Source organism: Ambystoma mexicanum, chromosome 4p (genome assembly GCF_040938575.1).
Source record: "Ambystoma mexicanum isolate Mex_15411 chromosome 4p, UKY_AmexF1_1, whole genome shotgun sequence".
In the NCBI taxonomy this organism is placed as follows: Eukaryota; Metazoa; Chordata; class Amphibia; order Caudata; family Ambystomatidae; genus Ambystoma; species Ambystoma mexicanum.
The window spans coordinates 660,598,477-660,624,845 of record NC_090927.1 but is presented as its reverse complement, the minus strand read 5'-3'; positions in this window follow the sequence as shown (position 1 = coordinate 660,624,845).

Below are 26,369 nucleotides of genomic sequence, written 5' to 3'. Positions count from 1 at the left end.
AACAAATTGTTGCAAGCAAAGCAAAGTTTCGATTCAGAAGCAGATTTTCTAATTTCATTGTGGAATCATGGGACATTTAATTGGATTTCATGATGTTGTTCATTGCCATGCGAAGAAGCATGAAATCCCATTATGCAAGGTTATGTAAGCGGTGGATTTCTGCGCAGCAAATCAGGTTTCCTGTGTTCATGCACTACTTCCAAAGTTTCTTTTGATTGATTTGCATCATCGTTAATTCCTTTTTTTGTACATGAGAAGTCCTTGGCGGGAGCAAAATGGTGCCAAGCAGCTCGGATGTGCCCTCCCTCTGGAAGGGAGAAAAGTACACTAATCCTTTGTGCTGCTTCTGTGCCTGATAGCGCAGAAGCTGTGGAAGAAAGGGGCTGCAAAAGGACTATATAATCTCTGCGCAAAAAAAACAACACTTTCAGAGGGAACATTCAACAAACTCATAAATAAGAAACTGCCAGGAAGAGCAATGCTGTCACTCTTTTTCTCAGTTAAATTGAAACAGTTGAAACTCCAGTCAATGAGAATAAGAAGTGATAGAACCAGCTGACAATAGAAAAAGATCTATGAGTGGGTAAGAGCAATATCTGAGAGTATTTTCTGTGCTACAGAAAACTAAATATTAGGTTTTGATGAGGTAGCTTGTTATGACCTCAACAGAAAATGAACAAATCAAGCTTTGGTCCTCAGTCCTTCAATCTTTCTTTTATGCTTCACCTTCCAGCAAAGAAAAGTCACTCAGAGCCATCTGGGTTTCAAGTGCCTTGCACATCTTTCTTGGCTTTGTATAGTAATTCTTGATATGGTGCTACTCATCTGCTTGTCATTTTAATGACCTTTCATCACCACCCCATATTCTTTACCTCGGGCCAGGAATCAAACACTGGAATAACCTTTCTAAGATCAGTTCGTCCCAGGGTATATTACACTAAACCCCTTTTTAGTCACACAAGGTCTTTTCTGGGTACTGTTCCTCCACCAAGCTGGCTCAAATAGCCACCCAGTCTGCTTATCTATAGGCCTTTTCCTGGGGCAACTAGTAAACTCTCCCTTCTTTTTTATTGTACATTAGTCACAAAATGACTTATTGCACATATCCCATACATGGAAATTGACATTACTAAAGTAACATATATACCACAACATAAAATACATTTTCATATCTTAAAATAAACACTTCAACAAGTTGTTTCTTTCTTACTGAAAACAAATAACCTAAAGCATAAAATAACAACAATATAGAACAATACATTCTATTCTCGCTAGGCAACCACAAAGTAATTGATTCTCTCTAATGAATAAGCACATATCAAAACATCACATACTAAGAATCATAATGACATTTTTATGTCGTTTAATTTGTTTAAGAATTTTAACAAGGCGATTGATAAAGGGATCTCTTTCCCAGAAGATATCCTATGCCAAAAATCATGAGTGAGAAGCCAAGATGGGTAGTGTACAAAGTGGGTGAAATATTTTCCTTACTGCACAAAGGTTGCAGAACAATATATGAGTAGGTGGTATGAGTCTTGTATGAAACCTTCACCACACAGGCTCCATCCAGAGGCTGCAGGGTCAAGTTTTTGCCAAATACATACCATTTCATTGGTTTTGAACAGGTTGAGTCAAAAGCGTTACAGTTTTGCCCACCTTGAAGAATTAGGAAAACGCCTAATATATGGAATCACATACTGGCTCGATTTTTAGCACACAGTATAGCTTTTAGTGTGTTTCAAACTGCTAATCAAAGCTCTGGTTTTAATCAAGTCTGCGCACAGCAAGGCACATTTGACCTTATCTTGATTTGTTTTCAATATATCGCTATTACTATCACAATTCTGAAGAATTGATTCAGCATCAGTATACAAGGATGACAAATAAAAGTTCTGATGTGCAGGGAGATCATTGTTTATGTCTACATGTAATGACTGATCCCGAGGTATGAGAGTCTGTAAAGAGCAAGAACCTTCCAGTGATAGTATGCCTGTAAAGAATGAAGGCCTTACTTGTACCTTCATTTTGCGATAGGAAGAGATGATGGTAGAGATAGGCAGTTCTTCCATATTCAGCCTTCAAGCTGGTCCCAGTTAAATCTATTGGCACACGGTTGACATTCCATGCCATATAAAATTGAGGGGAGAATCTTGCCCTTAAAAAATTGAATTAGGGGCAAGAGGGAGAATCTACAAAATGAGTGAATTTATTTTTTTAATTTTACATCTAATTTCTAGAGCCTTACCCTCCAGGTCCCTAGTATGATCCATAACTGCATGGTTAGTACGAATGTTAAATCCTAAGTATTTGATATTATTCTCTATAGGAATTGAATGGCCAATAAGAGACCAATGTAACTTGGGTGTTTTTTTTTACAATGTTTGGTAAACACAATTATGGCAGATTTATCCGGATTGGCCATAAACTCATTCGTTGTTGCATAATCCTCTAGGGCATTGAGGAGACGTTGTAGCCCTACTGGGGTGTTATTGATGAATGCAATATCATCGGCATATGCCAAAAAATGAATTTTATATTTGCCGATGATAGGAGATACAAAGATGGAATTTAGAAGAAAATGGGCCAAATTAGAAAGATATAAATTAAATAGGAGAGTGGCCAGGAGACAACCCTGCCGTACTCATTTTGCAATTGAAATGGAAGGGGATAAATCATATTTTTGGTCTAAACGAATCTTAATAGTACTATTAGAATGTAGGGTAATGATAATATGCAACAAATCCTCAGGAATGTCCCAAGATCATCCTCTACTATACTTAAGGTCCACAGTGGTTGGCTCCTGAAAAATGGTTCACAACAGATGTTAGGTCGTGTTTTATCAGAAAAATATGACACCCAAGTGGCAGAGGAAATAATGGTGGTTTTGCGAACACTTTTAGACTCGCTTTTTGAATTGACCAAGGCCCAAAAATTACTTGCATGCATGGGCAAAATGGAAGTTTTCTGTCCATCTTGAATAATCCTTAAAATTCTGTGCCCTCTAGACCAAAGTTTTTTAATAATTGATCAATTTAGATCTTTCTGAGAGGTGCAGATGTAATTCAAGTTGTGCCGATTTTAAAGCATGCATGTTTTATTTTAATGCTCTTTTCTTAATGTGGGTAATTTCATCGAAAGTATGGACATGAGATGAAATACCGACATTGGGAGAATATCTTGGTGGATTGAGATGCCAAATAAAGTTCACAAACTCAGCAGGACAAAAAAACATCAATTCAAAAAGACGATCGGAATTTACACTGGATATCAACTTGTCATTCAACAACTGTCCTCCTTTTCCAAAGGAGACAACACGATTCCCATGTGTGTTCACAGCCAAATTGATATCATAACGCTTAGGAAAGTCATATGGTTTGATGGAAAAAGCTATTTGTAACGATGAATGGTCACTGTATGAGATGGGAGCAACATAGAGCGATTGACAGTGCTATAATTAGTAATTATATACAACAATGTCATCTATTGTAGATGAACTTTTAGCATTCAACCATGTACTAACAGGGGAGCAATCCAAATGAATATTGCCATTAACAATAATTTATTTCGACTCGATGACCAGTTGGTCCCATATAAGACCATGATTCTTGTTGCACTTCGAATTAGACAAACGCTTTGCAGAAGGTGCACAGCATGAATTAAAATTGCCACCAATTCAAAGTAAATCTGTAGGGAAGCAAATGTTCAAGTCAGTCATATTTGAGGAGAATGATTCAAGAAAATTAGAAAGTTCACAAACTGCAGGATTCCAATAGATGTTGAATAATAGTATACCTCAACTGACTGTACCCCAAGCAATCGAAGATCGAAGGACGAGAATCCCATAAATATCATTGTTAAGGCACAAAACACAAAATACTCATCTACCGTCTGCGCCAATCGTATAAACTCATCCATCACAGATGTCGATAAAGGTGTATCATCATCATACGATGTTGGCCGGGAAGACGATGTTAAAGAAATTCCAGAATTTAAACCACAATAAATATTTGCTAGCAGTGAGAATTTAAGATCTGTACAACAAGACTCATTACTTAATTGGTAGGCTTTGAATTATTTTGTACGATCGTTTATACATTCTGCATGCAGCTTATCAGATGGAGAGTCTTGGGACGTAATTTACTGAAACTGAGTGATCATCGTCTTTTAAGGTCGGTGAGAGAGGAGTCAAAATGACTAACTTCTTTGGTTAGGTCCATGATTATTCCAGAGTACATATGGATTTCATCTTTTAAGGACACAAATACATTCACCAGAGAATGCAATACAAAACTCAATGCTGATAATGGTGAGTTGTTTGAGTTGGAAGAGTCCAATAGTAGGTTTTTTCTCAGGAGATTGCTTCCTAAATTATGATTTGCATCTGAATTATGTATCTCAACATTGTGACTGGGAAATGTGTACAAGAAGTAAGATGATGGACCCCTTGCCAAGGGGCAAGGTGTATTTAGATGACCAACAGTCCGCCTGGACACCCACTCTTTATTAATATTAGTCAACGCTTGCAAATCACAATATTGGGTTGAACTGGCATGAGAAGTATTTATTTCAGACTCAGGCATGTAATTTGATGGAATGAGATTGACTGACCAGGAGACATTTACCAGTTCATTCAAGCTACATGTTCTCTGTCTTTTTTTTTGTTGGACAATTCGCTTGATACTATATAATCAAGTAACTGAGGTAAAGAGTCTCTCACTAAATGGTTTGGTGAATTAATCAATGAAGGGAAAGGTTTTGATAATGTCTGTGCAGGAAGTATTAGCTGTTAGTGTCTGGAAATCAAGACACTCAGGTTGTATAGAAGCTGAAGCACAAAGAATAGCTGGAGAAACGGAAAGAGGTCGACCTGAATTAACAGGCGTGGGGTCATCCAATTCTGGTGCTTGGAGATCTTCCTTTAAGGTAGTGCTCCTTAAATTATACATAGATGGAAAAAATAAGGCAGTGTATCACTCAGTGTTTTAATAAATTGTAAACATTGAAGCACAAATCACATGTGGAGCTCAAAGCCTCACAAAACATAAAGAGTTGCCAACAGACACCCCACGATGATGGAAATAAACACAATTTGAACAGCCGTTTTGGTCATACAGCTGAGAAAGGAAAAAAAATCAGTGATACAACAGCAATCAACACGCGCTGTATTGAATCTGATGAGGCTCAAAGGCAGGATGCCAACAGTCACCTCCCCTGGATTGAATCAACGCGACTGTATAGGAAAGAGAGGCAGGTGTTACAGCTGACGAACTGCACACGCTGTATAATTCAGTCAGGCCAAGGAGGCTCAAAGGCTAACATTTGCCCACAGTCGCCTTCCTTCAGTTAGTTTATATAGGCAATGGGCCTCATTATAACTGTGGCGGTAAGGCAACAACGACGCCGGTAGTGCTACCGGCGCTGTTGTTACGTTGCCGCCACATTACGAATTCTGCTTGCGGGTGCCGCTCTGCCCGCTGCAATGCAGAGCGGCACCCATGAGCAGAACAGGATGGTAGCAATGATACCATTATGAACGGTACCGCTGCTACCATCCCCCACCATTCCCATTGAGCCCTATAGGGGCTCAAATGGGAATGGGGACGTACCGGCACCGGGTCCCACGCAAGGGAAATTACTGGATCCGCAAAGGTCAGAATGGTCCGGTTATCCCCCTTTCACAGGACCCGGTGCCGGACCCAAGTTTGGGGGTAGCCATGCCCTTACTAAGGGCATGGCTACCCCCAAACTTGTAATGAGGCCCAATGTGTGCAATCATGTGGGGCTCAAAGGCAAAAAGCCAACAGTCACCTCACTTGATTTGGATCAACGCGACTGATATAAAAAATGAAAAGGAAAAAGAAATTCTAATATTACAGTTGGCGAACTGCACGCGCAATATTATTCCATCAAAACAATAACAATAAGGTTCAATGGCTGAAATTTGCCCACAGTCACCTTCCTTGATTTGATTTAATTTGTGAGTCAATGAAAATGCTGACGGGATGCCCGTGCGGTTATTGAGCACACAACAGCACTGGGATTCAAAGAGAAAGGAAAAACAAATACAAGGAAATTCCATGTTCGTGTTCACATTCCTGCATTGCTTGCTGAATAAAAAAAAATAAAAAAATCACAGTTGGTAAAGTGATCGCAAGATAAGGCGATTGCAGGAAATGTTCAGCGGGACAAGTTGTAGGAATAAAGATAGTCAGAAGCAGATATTACAACGTGTGTCTTACTTGATTGAATCATTTCATCAGATGTTTCCAGGTGTCCTAGATGAACGCAGTCAAAGCATTGCCAAAACACTTGCAAAACCCCTTCACTTTCTGCCGCTTTCAACCAACTTTAGCCACAACAAAAGTAGCATACACAATTCAAAAGTCAGTGCGGCCCCTGCTTATCTAGACGTCACATTTGTGCAGCAAACTAGGTCACCTTACAGGTTTGCCGTACGCAGTTTGACGCCACCACTACCTTGGGGGAGATACAGCTCCCAACACACTTCAGGCACACTCAAGGCAACGCCAAGCTGAACACAGGCCAGGCGGGTCACAGGTCGCTGGACGCCGACCTGAATTTGGTACACAGCTCGAGTCTCTGTCCCCTGGTAATAGTAAAGTAGTCAAATACTGCGGCCCCCAAGTCGCTGCCGCCGCTTAGAAAGTACAACAGGAGCACAGAGACATGGGACAACAGTCCACCAGGTTAGAGGAAAGGCACCCAGAACGTGGAATCAACTCTCCCTTCCTGCTTTACTATAATTCCCACCTCCTCAATGTTCTGCCAGACTCTGATCTTCATTTCCATCACCATCCTCTATCTCTCTTTTCATATCTCCTCATCCCACCTGGTGATTTCTTTCAATGTTCCTTCTTGTCTCCTTTACTTTATCTACATCTGTTCCTCCTTCCCTGCTGAGTCCATTTGATGACAGATGCCATGTGTGGCTTCACAAGTGTAGCTTATTTAAAGGTTGTCTTCGATCTCAGACATGTATATTTCACTGTCGTTGATACAGCCTCAATGAAAATGATGGATATCCTCTTTGGCTGCAGCACATAAACAAAGAGTGTCTCTCATCACCTTAATGACCACAAACTGTGACAGTTTTGGTCCACACAGGCACACATGACTGGTGCCTGTTGAAAGCTGGCTTCTCTGCTGAAGTCATTCTTTCAGAGCCAATTTAGTGGACACTTATGATAGTGGGTTTGCGGCTGTCCAGGCCTTGCGTTTTACAAAGCACATATTCCTTTTCCATGTCTGTAGCAAATTCCTTTGAAAGACATTTAAAGACATTTCTCCCCATGAAAGTGACACACGCTCTTTATTTACAACACAAATGTCCTCTTGCAGGGCCAGCAACCTATCCAACAGAGGTGGTATAGGGGATCTTCCTAAACTCTGGGAAGGGGCTCACCTGGGCTACAGAGGCATCTCTTCTGGATGTGCTTCCTCCTTGATATAAGGCTCAGGTTCAGCTTTCACATTTACCACTGTATCTGAGGGAATTTGTGCCTGCTCTTGGGATGATGGGGAGCCTTATTTTAAGATCCTCCATGTAATACATCCTACTGTACTCTGAGTAGCAGTCACTTAGCCAAGGTATCTCCCTGTGAAATCCTTTGGTACCTTATCACATTCCACTTAAGCCAAGCAGGTCAGCAGGTGTTTAGGCTCTGGGAGGGACTTTCTGAAACAAGGGTTGTGAGGAACTGAAGAGCGTGGTGGATCCTCTGGGGACTGCATCATGGAACGGATGGTAACACCTGGCCTCTGAGGTTGCCCAAGTCCCATGTATTAGCTTGAACATGGATCTTCATCACACAACATTTGTGAAAACACTGGCTTCGGGACATATATTTGGCAGAATTCTGAGTTTGTTATTGAAACATGGATGGTGGTAGCTTCAAGGGTTATGAGGTAGATTTGGGCTTTGCTGTGAAGGCGATCATTACTATATGTCATATGTTTCTCAACAAAAAGAGTCAATGATAGGCTATACAGCCTTATATTGTTGTTGGAGCTTCAGCACTGACTGTGGAACGGCCTTCTCTAGTGAAGCCTTGGTTGAATTAAACAACACAGGATACTGCATGACCACTAGTGGAGTAGAAGAGAGGTTGAATGTGGATGGAGGAGCATTGACTTGTAAGCGTTTATCTTGCTTCTATGAGATGGCCCATGAAGGTAAGGAAACCTGTAGGTTTGACTGACATCTGTCCAAATAATTGTAGATCCAAGAATAGGTTAAAAGCATTACAGGCAGTCTCAAAAGATATGGTGAAGAAAGACTTTTTCCAATTCAAACAAGACCTAAATGAAAGTAGAAGCTTACCCTTCTCAGTATTTGCTATAACAGTTACACCTTTTGTAATTATGTAAACAAATCAAGCAGGCTACAGCTGTATACCAATAAAGTGGCCTACATGCCCTATCTCTGATAAATCCATGGTGGCTGCATCCAGGTTGAGTAGTTTCGCAATGGATATTTTTTAGAAGGTAACACCCACAGCACCAAGAACCAATTAGCAGTCATAGCAATACCAGGGGCTATCCCATATATGGCAAAATACTGATAACCTATTAGAATTATACATTCCAGGTTAACACACATGGAAAGTAAAGTTCAGGACTATAGCTAAAGAACCTCTGAAGCCACAACAGGATTGTATCCAACCGGAAGAACAGCTGACACCCTGGCATTGATGCACCCAAAAGGGTAGCATGAGATGCACCACAAAAATTTGCTACATTCGCAATGCAAGCCCTCCTCTTAATGCAGAGGAAAAATCAGGGGAGAATCTACGTTCTACCAAAACCACCCAAACCCCTCAAGAGACATGAGGACCCCACAGAATCGTATCCAGCGTGTACGGCTAGGCCATCAATTAATCCACCAGGAAAATATTATAAGCAATTGTCACCTACTACTACAGGAGAAAGGCTATGAAGATGAATATCTTCTAATAAGCATTTAGGCATAGTCTATCTAAGTGACCTTCTGTGTATTTCACAATTGCCAAAACATCAGAATAAATTAATAGATGGAGGGAGGGCACATAAAGAAAATGGAGCATATGTGTACAGACCACACACACACAGGCACACACACTGCATTTCAAGTCCTATGGTTATCTTGGGTTCTTTCTCCTCCCCCACCCCTATCTCCACTTGTGGCATTCCCAGTGCTCTATCATTTCACCCTGGTGCTTTAACGTCTACCTCGCCCCACTTGCTCACCTTATCTCCACTTTCTCCCTGCACTTCCAGTGTTATGCAGATGACCACAAATCTTTTTCCAACCTCCCTCTGAACCTCTTCCCACTTCATCTTCCATTATCGTCTGCCTGTCTGCTATCCAGTCTTGGTGCACGTTTAATGATCTCTGTCTCAAAGCCAGCAAGATTGATATCCTTCCTATTGGGACTCCTGTTCCTTCTGTCCTCCCTTCACTCTGGCCACCCTCTATGGGCTCTCCCCCCTATCCTTCCTCTGAAGACAGAAACCATGGAGCCATCTTCGACTCCTCTCTCTCCTTCCTTCCTCACATCCTGGACCTTGCCCAGAAGACCCATTTCAAACTCCACCTCCTCAGAGGGACCCTCCCTTTTGTCACCTTTCCCCAGAAACTCAATGTCTCTAGAGCACTGTTACTCTCTAGGCTGGACTATTGCAACAGCCTCTTCCTTAATCTACCCTCTTCCTCTCTCTGCCCCCTCCAGCTAATCCAGAATAGGGCTGCAAGACTTATCCTTGACCTCAAGCCCAGGGACCACATCTCTTCGGCCCTAAAATCTCTCCATTGTCTCCCGGTTGCTGCAAGGATCAAATTCAAATACCTCTGCACCATCCATAAGCATGTCTGCGGCCTTGGACCATGCTATCTACAACTTGCTCTCACCAAATACTCTCCCTCCAGATTTCTCTGATCTTCTGGCTCCAACTCTCCACTTGTCAAGTGCTTCTCTGAGCAGCGAGTGGGTTTCCAATTTCTTTCTTGGGCTGGCTTCCTCCTCTGGAACAGCCCCCCCCTTCCTCTCCGTCTTGAGCTGGATCTCCTCAAATTCCGCAATCTCCTCGAGATTTTCCTCTTCTCCTCCACCTTCCCCCTTTCCCTCCTGTGCTAACCCCTAGTCACTGAGATTGGTGGCCTGGGCCCTTATGTGTCCTTCTGGGCCCTGGCCTTCTGTCCAATCACATGGAGCCTCCACCCTCCCCCTGCACTTGCCTTTGGGCACCCACTGGCTTCTGTTGCCTCACAGGTCCGCACTAATTGTACTTGCAGGTCAATACCCTCCTCCAAGTGGTCACTGCATGTCACTTACAAGTTGCCCTGCAACTGGCTCTCTGGCACTTACCACTCTGTGGAACCTCTAGCACTTACCCACCTCCCCTGTCCCTTCTCTCTCTCAGCACATGAACATTCCAAATGTTCACAAGGCCCAGTAGGACCGCTTCTGCCTTTTGCTCATTCTTGTTATTTTATTCCGTTGTCTTGTTTGATCCCTTCTTGCCTCCCCTTTGCCCTGTGGGCGCTTTGAAACACAATTTCTTGATGTATAAGAGCCTCACAAATGCACAATAAATAAAAAAATAAATACATGCTAACAACACACAAATCTACAGGACTGTCATAGGACAAAGGGAAAACCAATTTGCAAATGCCTTTGATGGAATGGAGGCAATTGTGATCTGGATGAGGTCAAACGACTTAAAACTCCATGAATTAAATGTGGAGATTCTAGTCCTATGACCGACACATAAAGCCTCAAAAAAGCCACCTTGCTCTGGCTAACCTCTCACATTCTTTAGCGGAATTGTGCCCATGAAGGCTAAGATAGTGTCCAGTGTGAATCAGTGCTCAGACTGAAATCACAGGTAGTACGCCGCCTTTTGCCATCCGCCGTGCAAATTACCAAATCAGTAGTGGGGACCGGCTTACATGGGAGTTACACGTAACGGTCTGCATTGCTGCATTCTGTAGGACACAGAAATGTGCTCTGTTGTCCTCAAATTGTATGGTGGAGAAGAGAGGTGGAGAATGTATAGGGCAGAAAATGCAGTTGCATGGACCCGCTTACATGGAAGTGGAAGACTTTTGATCTCCATTATGAAATCCACTGCGGAAATGAAGTAAATGCCATCTGCCATGAACGCATGGCAGGTGATGTTTAAAATAGATTCCTATTGAGTCTGCCTGCTTTTTGCTCCATAGGGCTTAAGGCTTTGGTGTTTTATGGAACTGACTGAAGATATAGATACAGACATTCTTAACTATGTGATACAGCTTGTATACCAGCCAGAACATTGTAGAGACAGATTCAGGGGAGGGCGCAAACCTAAATAAAGAAGCTAAGTGGATTAATTGGGTCCTCTAGTCCAGTGACTCAAAATGTGAAAGACCCTGGCTGATTATTAATAAGCTTCAGAGCTTCTTGTTTGGGGATAAAAGGCTGGTTATTGCTAGAAAAAAAATCAAATTGTCCTGCAGGGACCACTTCTTGGGTGTACTGATAGATGAAAATCAATGAACTAAATGAGTAGCTAGTAACTAAATATCTATAAGTAGAAGATGATGAAAGGTGAGCCTGACATTATTCCACAGAGGTTTAATGCACAATTTAAAGTACTTAGCTCAGATTAGAGCAAAGGTAGCAAAGCTGATTGAAACATTTCAAGAAAAAAGGAATTCTCCTTTTAGCATTGGTCGACCTGAATTATTGAACTATTGAACAATGCGTTTGGTATCTAGCTTTAGGGTCAATTAGGAACACACACCTCCTATCACCTATACATCTCTCTTCCTCATGTTACTTACACAACAACCTTCTTCCTTATGCCACTACCCAACATTAATCTACATTGGTATGCTTACAGCACTCTCCTTCATGTGAATTTTCTAACAACAATGCATTCTTTCCTGCATTTCCTCCTCATACCATTACTGAAATCACATTATTTTGTATTATGCCCACATCCCTCTTCCCCCAACCACTACAGCCTAAGTCTACAACCTCTTGCTCTACAAATATGTTAGTACAAAGCTCCCATTATCTATACAATCCTCCTCCACATACTACTACATAATTGTGATCTATATTAATACTCCAATACCCTTCTTCCTCACATTATTCTCCATTATTCCCACATCCCTCTTCCTCATCCGACTTCACAATTATAACCTATATTATCGCTCCAACACCCCTCTTTCTCGTCTCAGTGCCCAATATTAATCCATCCACATCATTATCCATGCACCACTCCTCCTCATTCTTATACATTAACACCCACAGAACTCTTTTGTAACATTAAAGTACACACATTCTTTTCTCCAACAGATACAAAACAATGCCTATTAAAACTCAGATCCATATAAAACAAAGAAAAGATCAAGCAGATAACAAGAAGGGAAAATCATATACTTACCCTCCACTAAAACAGTGTATAGAATATGTGCAAGTGAGAGAACAAGTAACTGTGCTCTTGCAAAGTACAACAGTCACAAAAGTATTGCTCCTGCATCTAAAAAGAAAAGTAACCAAATATGTTGTAGAAGAAATACAACTGAAAATGAACATCTAGCTATATCTAGCAATGTCAATGCAGCCACAGTAAAACATTCAAAAAAATAAATTTTACAAAAATATTTCTGGTGCAGAATTCTTACCAATCTCATAAAAAGATCTGAAAGTCACGTTCCTCACTCAAACATTACCAAAGAAAACTGAATGGCAGCACATTCAAATTAAAAAGGAAAAGTATTTGAATTAGTTTGAAACAGAATAAACTACTAACAAAATTAATTAAAAACTACAAAAAAGCTTCTAAAAATGCACAATGTTAACATAGATAACTTTTCTAACTTCTCTGCAGCTGAATGGTTTCGCACCAGTAGCACAGAACCACCATATCTCAATGAAGTAGCAACATACATAACCAACAACAAATAAACCCAATTGCCATAGACACTACTGGAAGAGGATATGAAATGGTAGCAGATACCACAGACGCAAAAGAAACCGTAATAGAAAATTCTTCATTTCCATACAAGTCATCTAGTGTATAAATGGATGTGCATCTCAATATGCAATCTGCACCAACAGTTCTTAAAATGTTAACAACAATTCCTCAATCACTAAGTTAAAAGAATCACAATCTTACAAAACATGAACTCTTGTCCAGTGTTCATCCACTTTGGAGTGCAAGGACATTCATTAGCCTGCATTTTAGGAACTGCTTGCAAAAACACAATCCATAATATAAAAATGTTAGCAATACACCATTCTACAATGGAAAACCATGTGCATAGATTGTACAATGATAAAGTCCTCAGACAAATAGAACACATACAAAGTAAATATTTCAAAACTGACCTAGAATTAGAAAATACAGTTAACTTACAAAACATTAATCAACATTTTTCTAACACTAACCTCCTTACAAACACATACGAAAAAGAAATAGCAAAGTTTGAAAACACGTGTTTTGGAACTCCAGACAATTATGTGTCTTTTGTTGCAGAACTTTCTATAAGATTAGTACAATAAATAGTAGATATGTCCTACAAGATAGAAGACAATTAAAAATCACAATGCTTCCACTTAGCCTTGTATCTAACAACAGAAATACATACAATACATCATAACTGATCCCTTGATAGTTCACACATAATGCAATAGTAAATTTGATGATAACCAAATGCCATCTTGAGCTATCAATAAATACCACTTCCAAATGATCTCCACCAACTTAATCTATATGAGAGTACTATAATATAAACAGTACACCCATTACAAGCTATAATACATCTCCATCCCAAAACTGCCAAATGGCCTCCATCAGAATTACTCAAAGCCATTCTTGGCATTCTTGGCAAAGTAGTATACTTACCATTAGACCTTAACAAAATTGTGGAAACACTAGGAGTAGGATGACCAGTACAGCAATCTTTGATTGTACTTGTTAATGGTATGCTAACAAAAGACATACATATTTTGCAACAACTAGTTGACTTAAACAAAGTTAAAGAAGCCCAAGAGAATCTTAACAAAACAATGAATACTACAAAGATATACACATAGTAGAAAACATACAAATGTATGAAGATGCACCACAAACTGGTCAATTTGAACATGTTGATCCTATCACTTTGGAGAACATTCTTGGCCAGTATACAATGCACCCTCTACATAGCAGAAACACCATGGAAGATGCATTAGAAACATATCAAATGTGTCACGCCAAAGGGTCTCCTATGAGTATATGGGGAAAAGTCTAGAAGCACATAGTTTTTCCTACAGGAAAAGGAGGAAGACACAATGAAAGACCCATAAAAATCAGTGAAACAGAGTATCGTTCTCTACGAATATATTCTGAAGATCAAAGACACTGGCAAAATGTTGAATACATATTCTATCTCTTGTTTGAAAGCAAACAAACAACTCTATGTTACGCAATGTCACACACACTAAAAACAGGCACCCATTTTCAGCTACTGAACTCCTTCAAAAGATAAGGATGAAGGGCCTCATCATGAGGCGGGCAAAATGAGATTACCGGCTCCGGTAATGGTGCCAGCGCCGTTAATCCCACTCCGCCCTATTAACTGGTTTTACCAGACATCCATAGCGGGTCCCGCGAGGGGACCATGGAGCTAACAACGGGCATGTTATTAATGGGCCCATTGTTAGCTCCCTCCCCATTCCCATTGAGCCCTATGGGGGCTTGAATGGGGAAGGACCGGGTCCGGGTTCCCTGTAGGAGGAAATACCGGGCCCTCCAAAGTCGGAATGGCCTGGTATTTCCCCATTCAGGGAACCCGACCCGGATTCGACTTTGGAGGCAGCCATGCCCATATGGGCATGGCTGCCTCCAAAGTAGTAATGAGGCCCGAAGTGTTGCAATCAGGTATTACAAATCTCTAGGCCATTATGCGTGGTACAAAGGAATAATGGTTCCAATGTCATACTGATGTACCTTGTATGTTAAGAAACCTAGACCCCCCTACATGGTTTGCTACGCTAAGTTGAGTAGAATATGCATGAGATGACTTGCAAGACTTTCTACGCACCGCAAACCAAAAGAAAGAAGGACTAGATATGACCAACATGGCAGGCCTAGTTCCTAACTCCAAAATGCTGTGTTCCTCTTTTCTACTCATCTGGAACACTTGGGGCAACTCCCATCTATATGAACATGGAGGATTACTGATCCAAATTGATACATTTGCTATAATTGCCCTACAAGAGACCTTGCTCACCTCCCCACTAGTGATAGATGGCTGGAATGTCCTTTCCTCCTTGGCATCTCAGGGCCAAGCGGGGTCGCCCAAAGGGGGCCTGGCACTGGGTGTCAGGAAGGATATGGGAACTGAGCTGGTCTTACCTGAACATAATGTTGTATTATTTAGTAGAATGTCCTTCACTGAATTCTCTTCATGTTTTCCTAACAAGGTTTTGCAAGCTATCACTGCATGAACCTCCGTATAAGACCTGTCATACAAGGGTATTGAAGTCTGTCTAAACAATCCTTACAAAGTTGGGCAACAGCACTCCCATTGTGATATGTGGAGATTTTAATGACAGGATCCTCAATATGTCCCACGCAGTAATGGGCAACCCCCTAGACTTTACATCTGCAGGACAGTCAGTCAGACTGACCTCAGGTTGTAAACGTAGAGCCAGCTTGGCCAGTCTGTTATACCCTGGCAATTTTGAAATGGTCAATGGAAGCTTTCCCTCGGACGTCCCCCGGTGTTATGCGAGGGTGCGGAGAGTGACAAGTATTATAATCGTCCATGTATTTTCCCCTAAACCCAACAGTTCAATAGTGGATATGTGTGTGGGGGACTGGATTGAGAGTGATCACTCTTGGCTGCTTGTGAAACTGAATTGCACCTTGGTCAAACCGGCTCTTGTGGATCTTGGCCAGCTATCGGTGAACAGCACCTTGAACCGGAAATCCTGGCATGATGACAGTCTTAGGAAGGCTTGAACTAAGGCACGGGTCAGCCTTCATGCTTTCTGTCAAGTCAGGGGTAATAATTGTTGTAAGAGTAACCTCTTGCCCGTTACGAGTGCAATAAGTCACTTTGAAGCTTGTATGGAGTGTAGTAAGGCTAGCTAGGTAGGTCCACCAAAAAATGTCAAAAGAACTGGCATGTGCTACCATAAGACTCATCAACACACACACGATAAAGAAATTCAGGCCAAGAAAAGATATTTGCGCCAGGATTTGCGTGCTATTTTCCAAAGGGAGCTAGATGTTGTGTTGTAAATACAAAGAAGTGATGCTCAATGTCCACACACAGACCAGCTGTGGAGCCATAGGAGTAATTCCAGGTTGCTTTATTGTACATAGGTACAATTGTACATATCCAGCTATTTGCAGGTATTTGAAGGATACATGGATAGGTAGATATCAGCACATATCAAGTGACACAAGAGACACCCACCAGCCATTCTCTCACATCCAGCTCAGGCCCCCAACTGACATTCATGGAACACTCATCAACATTTTATCAGCATGCCTTCATGGGCAGTGAAACAGAACAAGATTAGCTCACATAATAACATCTCCCTTTCTACAAACAGTCATGCACCACACAATCTCCCTTTCATACAGAAGCCAACAACAACCTGAACACCAGATGTATCACACGTCCACACACAGGCTTAATAGCACTCAGGAGGAAAACCAATTAACTTACAAAAGAAGCAACACCTTCTGTCCAGAGCCGCCCCTCCAGACCCTGTGCCTGCCACACCCTGGTGCCAACCAAAACTCTCATGCAAATTTCACGAGGAAACCAAAAGCACAACGGGATCAGCACTCAGGTGGTGCCATGGGAACAAACAAGGCAACACAGAAGCAAACCGTATTCATTCAACCTTTAGCCATGCTGCAAACACCCGACCTGCCCTCAATCTGGTGCAACTCTGCCATCAATCACACAGACTCACAATCATGAACCACATCACTCCCAGTTACACTGCCAGCACCACTGGTGCTCACACCACTACTCCTACTATTATAATCACATGCTACTCACGCCTCTACTCCCATCAACTACTACTCTACTCATACGTTCATACACAACATAGAAAATATGAAATATGCACACTAACCCATACAACAAAAATGAACAGATGGTACTCCTGGCAGCACCACATTTGAAAATAGTAGAACCCTATAACTTTGAAAATTGTAAAACACTATAACATCTAGAACAGTTGTCTTAAGGAGATTGAACAGAAACTAAACCATTGCCCAACCTTGGTACACGTAGCTACATCAAAATGTATCATCCTCCTTTAAGGCCCATTTTTCCTAAGGTGCAAACAGGCAGTCCATACCTTTTTCCCATGTTGCATACTCTTCATGCAATATTTAAAATGTCCTATAAAATGTTCCTACAGATCACAATCAACACCCTTGAAACACATGGATAAAATACTTTATACTTTTTGCTTCCTTTCACAAGGGATAATCATACTTTATACTTTTTTCCTCATAGTCACATTTTTTATTTGTCCAACTGGAGGACAGTCCGGGACATTGCCCAAATATTGCTGCTCAAACCCTGAGGCAGTCAAAATCTTGTAGCTATTGCCTGGTTGCAATTCTCATCCACTGTGGATGCACCCTAATGGCACCAGCTAATCTAACCGCAGGTGCATTTCAACATTTCCAAACAAAGCACACTTTTTAACAGCCTTAGAGCCAACAAAACAATGAGGCACTAGGTATCAGATGACAACACATGTCATGCAAAATGTGTTATGTGAGCAAAACTTTCATGTAATCCCTCCTTTTTAGGCCACAACACATAACGTTGCATGACAAGACAACGGCCCAAAACAAACTGTAAAACTATCGCATAATACTTCAATGCAATTTCCTTCCAAAATCATATGAAACATTTCCCTAATTCACATACTGTCGATAGTGCTCAATTAACTTTCATTAAAATACTTAAGTAGCACAATTGAACATTCATATTGTTTCCCTTTTTACATTTTCATAACACTTTCTGTAGCAAAATCAAAATTATTTATATATTTTTTTTCCAAAACACTTTCTGTATCAGATTCAGAATTCCTTATTCTCTTTAAAATTACTAAGTATGTTATGGACTTTTTTAAAAAAAACATTCCAAAGCCCTTTCTGAAACAAAACCGAGATTTCCTATTTTCTAATTTTAAGTTCCCAAAACAGTCTCTGTGGCATAATGAACATCATAAAACACCTTCCTTATGTCAGGTTACTATGCAGAACTATCATTGTATGTTGGAACAAAACAAAACACTTTTCCTCTGCATGTTGTTCAACCCAATAGAAGTAGTCGCTTACATCTCAATGGTTAATACGTCTTCCTTACCCGGAGATGCTTCAATCTCCATTCACAAAGACACATTTTTTCTTTTCGTTTTAACTTTATAATGAAAGAGTCAATGTCCCTCTATTTACAAAATTCACAGTCGCAGCATGTAACCTTTATTTCTTCTATGAGGCCGCAAAGTCTTCCGGTCCGCGATGCACCGAGGAAACCCACATCACAATCAGATGCATAGGGCACGTTTCAGGTCCCTCTTCTCCAGCGTGGCATCTATTAACTTTGAGGTTGCTGGACAACGGAACACAATGGTGTTGAGCCCGTTGCCGACATCATCACAATTGTGGCAAAGGTCAAAGAGAAAGAAGCCCAATAGTTAGCTTCCAGCAGTGGCGGTGCGACATGGCTGCCGTGCTCGAGCTGCATCTTGGGTGCAAATCAAGATCGCTTACCATGCCTCCAGTTGCATTTTTGGCCGCTCTGTGGTTTCTCTGTGGGAAAAGAAACGCCCTCAGAAGCCAAGCAACCTAGGAACAGGGAACACTTCCCCTGTAATAACAGTAGTCACTGCCTGCTCAAGAGGTGAGATCCAGCAAAATGTATATCAATCATCGTTGTCACATCCACTGTACAATGCCATGCTCATACTGTCAGAACACTATCAGCCCTCCCTTTAGTAGCTGCTTTTAAATGCAATGTGGGGATCTCACTAGTAATGCAGGCGGCGGGGCCCTGCTTTCAATCATTTGTCAGAGTGACGTGTGGAGGCTGGGGGCTATCACCCAGAGGGCCCAGAAAAATAATGCTTAATGCTGGATGAGGATGGCATTAAGATCAATGGGGGAATGGTGGCAGAGATCGGTCGACTGCTTCCCCCCGCATCTCTCCTTACTTGTTATCCGTTGCTTCTGTCTGCTTCTTTTCTGTTCCAAGTGCCTTTTCCAGATTTTCCTCGTCGCAAATGTTGTAAATACAAAGAGGCGATGTTCTATGTCCACACACAGACCAGCTGTGGAGCCACAGGAGTAATTCCAGGTTGCTTTATTGTACATAGGTACATTTGTACATACCCAGTTACTTGCAGGAATTAACGGGATACATGGACAGGTAGATATCAGCACAAATCAAGTGGCACAAGAGACACCCACCAGTCATCCGCTCAAAAGCTCACGCCCCCAACTACAATTCATGGAACACTCACACATCACACTCACTCAACATTCTTCTGAGTTGTCCATCATACATTCATCAACATTCTATCAGCATGTATTCATGGCCAGTGAAACAGAACAAGACTAGGGCAAATCAGAACATGCTGCTGTATATGCTGGGGCAGTGAGAACAGCAAAAAAGGGTATACAATTTGGCTAAGGAAACACAAACTTGAAAAGGAATACGCAAAATAGCACCTTCTGGTTTGGTCGTCTCAGCCAAATTATCCTGTGTTGTTTCGGGAAACAATCAATGAGAAATATCCAAAACAAAGAGATTTAAACAGGATTTCGAAGGAAGTCTGGGAAATCTTTGTGGCACAACACTTGATAGGTGAGGGGTCCTATAAGATTCCAGATCACGTTGCTGGCGCTGTATGGCCATACACAAAAAACAACAGCGACATAGAGAATATAATTAGGTTCTGTAAATCATCCTGGGCGTTGGGCCCTGATGGGGTGTGCAGCTCATTGCTCAAGGTGGACCCAGTGGTGTGGACAGAAACCCTTAATTGGTTGTTTAGCTGGATTGGGATACTGAAGATTATCCCTGAGTCATGGAGAGACAGCATAATTGTTCCCTCCCTAAACAGGGCAGGCCTGAGGAGCCTACAAATGGTTGTTTACTGGCGATGCTGGATATTCCAGCAAAGATCTTCGCCCAAGTAATTCTGGCAGAACTGTAAGACTGGGTGGCGGCAAACAACATTATCCTGCTAAACCAGACAGGCTTCTGCAAGGGGTGTGACACCACAATTAATAGCTTGGCCTTTGTTACAATTATTCAGCAGGCCTGGTCTATCCGTAAAACATCAGTGTACGCCACATTTATAGACTTCAGTTTGACATGCAGACAGACCTAAATTATGGAAAAAACAGAGTAATTATTCAATTACACAAATGTACGTGTGTGAAGGTTCGCGTTTATCAGGCAGGGAGGACTTCTGTTTGGGTTGACACGAACAAGGGCTTAAATAGGGGTGCATTTTGGCACCCATATTATTCAACCTTTACTTAGTGGACCTTGGGGGGTTATGCTGGCGATCTTGTCATCTTAGACTCTACCCCCTGGGGTCTGCAGGCAACCCTGAATTGACTGGAACTTTATGCGGAAGACAATGGTCTTGTGCCCAACACTGATAAAACCAAGATTATGGTTTTTGGCATGAGGGGCAGGAGAATGAAAGGGTTGTATTGGTTCTTGGAGGGAGAAACTGTGGAGGTGGTTTCCGTGTGTAAATGCCTTGGGAATTATTTGGACGTATCAGACTGAAAACTGCTATTGCAACTGATTTGATAGGCTTGCTTTCTGGCAAGGGAAGTGAATATTCCCTAAAGATTATCCTACAAGTATACCAGGCCAAGATTGTGTCAACCATCCTTTATGTGGCTGAGATTGTGTGCACTATCTCACATGGAGGGTACTGTAAGATTAGAAGGAAGTGCCTGGAAGTGCTGTTTGGGCTGTTACTCTGAGCTTTTGTGCTCCATCCAGCCTCCTGCACCCTCGCTGAAAGGACTCGCTTTCTGCCACCAGACGCCGTCGGCTAGAATAAGCACGACGATCTAGAGGCGTTCGGAACACCAAGAGCCACAAGACCTGCCAATCACGGTGGGAAGCTCCCTCCCTCCCCTGCACCCGCCCCCAAGACTTCCTACAACAAGGCACAGGTCTGCGCATCCGCGCGCGCACCCCGGAAGTGCCTGGAACTGCTGTTTGGGCTGTTACTCTGAGCTTTTGTGCTCTATCCAGCCTCCAGCACCCTCGCTGAAAGGACTCATTTTCTGCCACCAGACGCCATCGGCAAGAAGAAGCACGGCGATCTAGAGGCGTTCAAAACACCAAGAGCCACAAGACCTGCCAATCACGGTGGGAAGCTCCCTCCCTCCCCTGCACCCGCCCCCAAGACTTACTACAACAAGGCACGGGTCTGCGCACTCACGCGCGCACCCCGGAAGTGCCTGGAACTGCTTTTTGGGTTGTTACTCTGAGCTTTTGTGCTCCATCCAGCCTCCTGCACCCTCGCTGAAAGGACTCGCTTTCTGCCACCAGACGCCGTCGGCAAGAAGAAGCATGGCGATCTAGAGGCGTTCGAAACACCAAGAGCCACAACACCTGCCAATCACGGTGGGAAGCTCGCTCCATCCCCTGCACCCACCCCAAGACTTCCTACAAGAAGGCGTGGGTCTGCGCACCCGCGTGCGCACCCCGGAAGTGCCTGGAAGTGCTGTTTGGGCTGTTCGGGCATTGAGGGTGGCGAGGTGGCCTCGAGCTCTTTCTTTTTCTTGCCCCTGTTCACCTTTGTAATTTCTTGCGTATGAAAATTGGATGCGTATGAGTGCTGCTGACAAGGTGAGCTATTGGTCTGCATGTGAAATTACAACGATTGCTTACAAGGGGAGACAGACACTATCACATTTTGACTACCATACCACGTGACGGCTACACGTCACTAGGATAGCAAGGCAGCTAAACACTTTTCGTATTCCACTTAAATTGAGAGGAAAGCATGGCCAGCGGGCTAAGAAGTATGAAGGTGTGCGAGAAGATAGTAAAAACCGCACCTCTCACTGAAGTAGAAAACACACAAATGCCGATAGAACAAAACACTGGCCATGCAATAAAGGGTAACCCTGTAACAGTAAATGCAGAAGTACACACACCATGTACACATCCACATGGAATAGTTCCGTTCCCCCTGAAGGAAATTTATGACGGAGAACACTCTGTACAACTCAGCTTTCTGAGTATACGTGAAGATCCACATACTAAACCATCCAGCAGTGGGGCAGGTGGCCTTTTTCCATGCTAGCCCCAACTATAATGGCGGAGTTGGGAAAAAGAGTACGTATGTCATTAGGGCCTTCGACTCCTGCAAATCCGAGACATGGAACCACTGAAGAAGTACATCTCTTCGGAGCGAGCTGTATCAACTGAGACCGCCCACTAGGCCCCACAATGGGACTTCTCGACTCAGGTCTAACCTCAATGCAAATATCTTTTCCTATGAACGGTAACAATCCGCAAAACTATGAGCTAAATCAAAGCACGGCCGAAGGGCAAGAGCATGCTCCAGTCCGGTAGATTCTAAACAAATTCTGTTGGCAGCACACAAAGCCTCTCAAATTCCAATTATGGGAATGACAAATGCACTCAATGATTTTGAGAATGCAGAGTCGACATTCCCCGTAATAACCAGCATATTGAATCTGCTTGATGAGGGGCATGAGTTCACCCACCTGGAAATTAGAGAACTCAAACAAACAGCCAAAGAAACCCTCAGTAAAATAAGCAAAATAGAGGGCTATCTCATGGGATTAAAGAAAGTCGGTGAACTCAAAGCAAACAACTCGACCACACGAAAGGCAATTCAAGCTTCTTCTCTGGCCACACAAACCGAAGTACCCTTACTGTACTCCAAAACAGCACAAACAAACCTTTTGGAAAAACCATTTGCAGTGTCATCAAGATCATATGCCAAAGTGTTGGAAAAAAAAACGATGCTGACCAAAAGCACACAGGCAGAGGTCCCTACAGAACCATCAGCAGTCATTGACACAATTCATACCAAACTAGACATGTTGGACTCAAAACTCACTCAGTTAAAAAACAGTGTCTCACTTAGTTTAGAGTGTGGATCCGAAAGCCTTCCATCTATCTGTCCCTCAACTTGTAGAGAGAAGAATGACAGCCCGTCTATCCTACTTGAGTTAATTGAGCAGGACAAATCGGAATCAAATGAGGAAATAGTGTCTAACATGACAAATGAGGCCCCTTCCAGGAGCAGCAAGGGATTTTCATCGGGTCCCTATATGTCACGAAGACAAAAGCGCATGCACATACGTCAACTAAAAAGGAATCTATGACCCAAAAAAGAGACAAAAATGACAGAAACTGCACAATCAGTGGTCATGTCCCAGGCTGATGTTAAAGGTGTGGTCATGGAAGACACCCAGGAAAACACATCAGGGGAGGGGGGCGCGTTGGATTTGGAACAGTTAGACGATGAAAGCAAAAAAGCCCTCCAAATAGAGAAAAACAAATTGACAAATAAAAAGGAAGCAGACAATGGAATAAAGAGTGTAACAAAAAACAAAAAAATTCATAAAATATAAAAAGCAACACAAACGGCCATAATGGAACCACAAACAAAGAAGACAGAAACGCACAATATTGGGGAAGCAAAAGCACCCCCTTTAACTTGTATTGAAGGAACTGCGGCTACCGAACCGAAACCATCTAAGCAACTACAACTCTCTGCCTTCTTTCCCGCTAAGGGTAGCAAAAAACTACCAAACACTTACTCAAAAGTACAGCTCGACCTGAAACTGAAAGACAAAAAAGTACCTACAGGAAAGAAGGAAGTGGCACAACAAGCACGTTCCATCATCTGCACAGAAAAACTGGAACTCTCCAACAAGGAACTGAGCGGCAATACAAGCTCTAATTTACCGTCCATCATCCTGGAAGAGAGCGAGGAGGAAAAAAGCTCTGATCGCCAAAATGAAATACCACCCAATGCTACCAGTGAGTTAGATAGGGAAATGGAGAATATCATAGGATGGCAATGCGACGAAGATGTTAATGGTAAGAAACGGATCAATCGCTCTCACCTACTGCAGATTTTTAACCTTATACCATCGCTTAGAATTCTGAAATCAGAGGACATTGAGTGGGTGGAACCGTACAATTCCAACAATAACAGAATGGTATGCAAAACACACTCCTTAATACTTACGAAGTTGCTGCTCGAACACTGTATGGACTTTGAGCTACTGGGACTCGAACCTTTTCAATTTGAATCTCACGAAGCAGCTAATAACTTCTTGCATTTCCAACCACCCAAACACTCCACGGCCGACATACACGCTGATAGCAATCAAGCCCTCAGAGATACAGAAATATCAGCACTTACCCAATTGGCCAATTTAACTGCTACAATCAAAGATTGGTCATGGCTGATTCCTTTAGCAAAAACGCTAAATGAAGTAAAAGCAGCAGGACATCCCTAATAGTAACAACGAAATATCCATTTGCTCTTGGAACTCCTGTGGACTTAAACATTTTATTATATGGCAGGATACATTTCCTGCTCATTCTCAGATATCGATAATTCTTGCACAGGAAACAACGAGATTTGGTAATAAATGGCTTTACGACATATTACAGTAAAGCCAAGACTGGTAGAGGAGGGCGTCCGGCTGGAGGGCTGGCCATCTGCATCAATAACAGTCTAAATGTGAATTCAGAGATGATTCAGAGCTCAGAGTACATGCTGGTAGTTCAACTTTCATCCTGTAACGACTCATGGCGTCCATTTTACATAATTGATTTATACTGGAACCCAGATAGAATATCACTAGATCTCATGTTGGAACAACTAAATTCAATTTTGGAGGAGATTTACACACGCCATCCTTCAAATAACATAATCATTGGAGGTGATTTCAATGCATGCTGTAGTGGGCATGTGACTGAAAATGCGACACAAGGAATTTCTACATACCAATTACAATCACAGGAAAATGGCAATAGATGGAGATACTTTTTTGAAAGTTGGGACATTTATCTGATAGAATTTAACACTACTGCACTGCAGTACACATGGCGGAGAGACAAAGGGGCCGATTCATGGAACAAACATGCGCCGAAAATCTTTGCGCAAGCAGGCGCAAGCAGGCGCAAGCGCGTGCGATTCATGGAAGTCCCTGCGCGTGTTTACCTCGGGATGTGCGCCAAACCCGTGCATGGCGCACAAGTCACTGCAACATCCCAAAAGGCGTGCGCGACGCGCACAGTGAAAGCGCACAACCTCGGCGCATACACCAGAAAGTGGGCGGGACATGGGGCGTAACGCGTAGAATGGGGAACAACGCGCAAAAATAAGGGCGTAACTGGGGATGTACTGCAGGGAAGCAGACGGAATGCCCACACGCACACGAACCACACGTATTCATGGAATCGAATAGGGCAAATCCACGCACAGCCAAAGACACGCACAAGCTGAAACACGCCCGCCACACGAAGGCAGGCGGTAGAGTCCCAGCGCATCACAAAAGTGGCAACATACAGCAATTGGGCCTGTGCGAGCGGGGCACGTGTATTGCGGGGGTGCGCGGGAAGTAACACACGCGATCGAGCGGGTAACGTGTATTTCGGGGTTGCGCGGGAAGTTACACACGCGATTGAGCGGGGTACGTGTACATCGGGGGTGTGCGGGAAGTTACACACGTGATTGAGTGGGGTACGTGTATTTCGGGGGCGCGCGGGAAGTTACACACGCGATTGAGCGGGGTACGTGTATTTCGGAGGTGCGCGGGAAGTTACACACGCGATTGAGCGGGGTACGTGTACATCGGGGGTGCGTGGGAAGTTACACATGCGATTGAGCGGGGTACGTGTATTTCGGGGGGCGCGCGGGAAGTTACACACGCGATTGAGCAGGGTACGTGTATTTCGGGGGTGCGCGGGAAGTTACACACGCGATCTCATCAGGGTACATGTATTACAGGGGTGCGCGGGGAGCACCACACGTGAATTGCACTTGTGGGTCCTCCCAGGTGTTCCCTCTACACCCTCCACGGCCCCTGCAGGTGGCTCACACCACAGGGGCCTACCCTACACATGTCCTGCAGGCACCCCATCCACCATGGCCATGCCCCCCAGCCAACCCACATGTCAACTTGCACTACTGCCCAACAACGCATGTCCTCCTGCACCCCCAGCCACCAGGGGCACCCTCCACCAGGCCCCCACCCATGTCTCCCACCACCCCCACCCCCCCAGCAGTGCAGGGGCTCCCTCCACCAGGCCC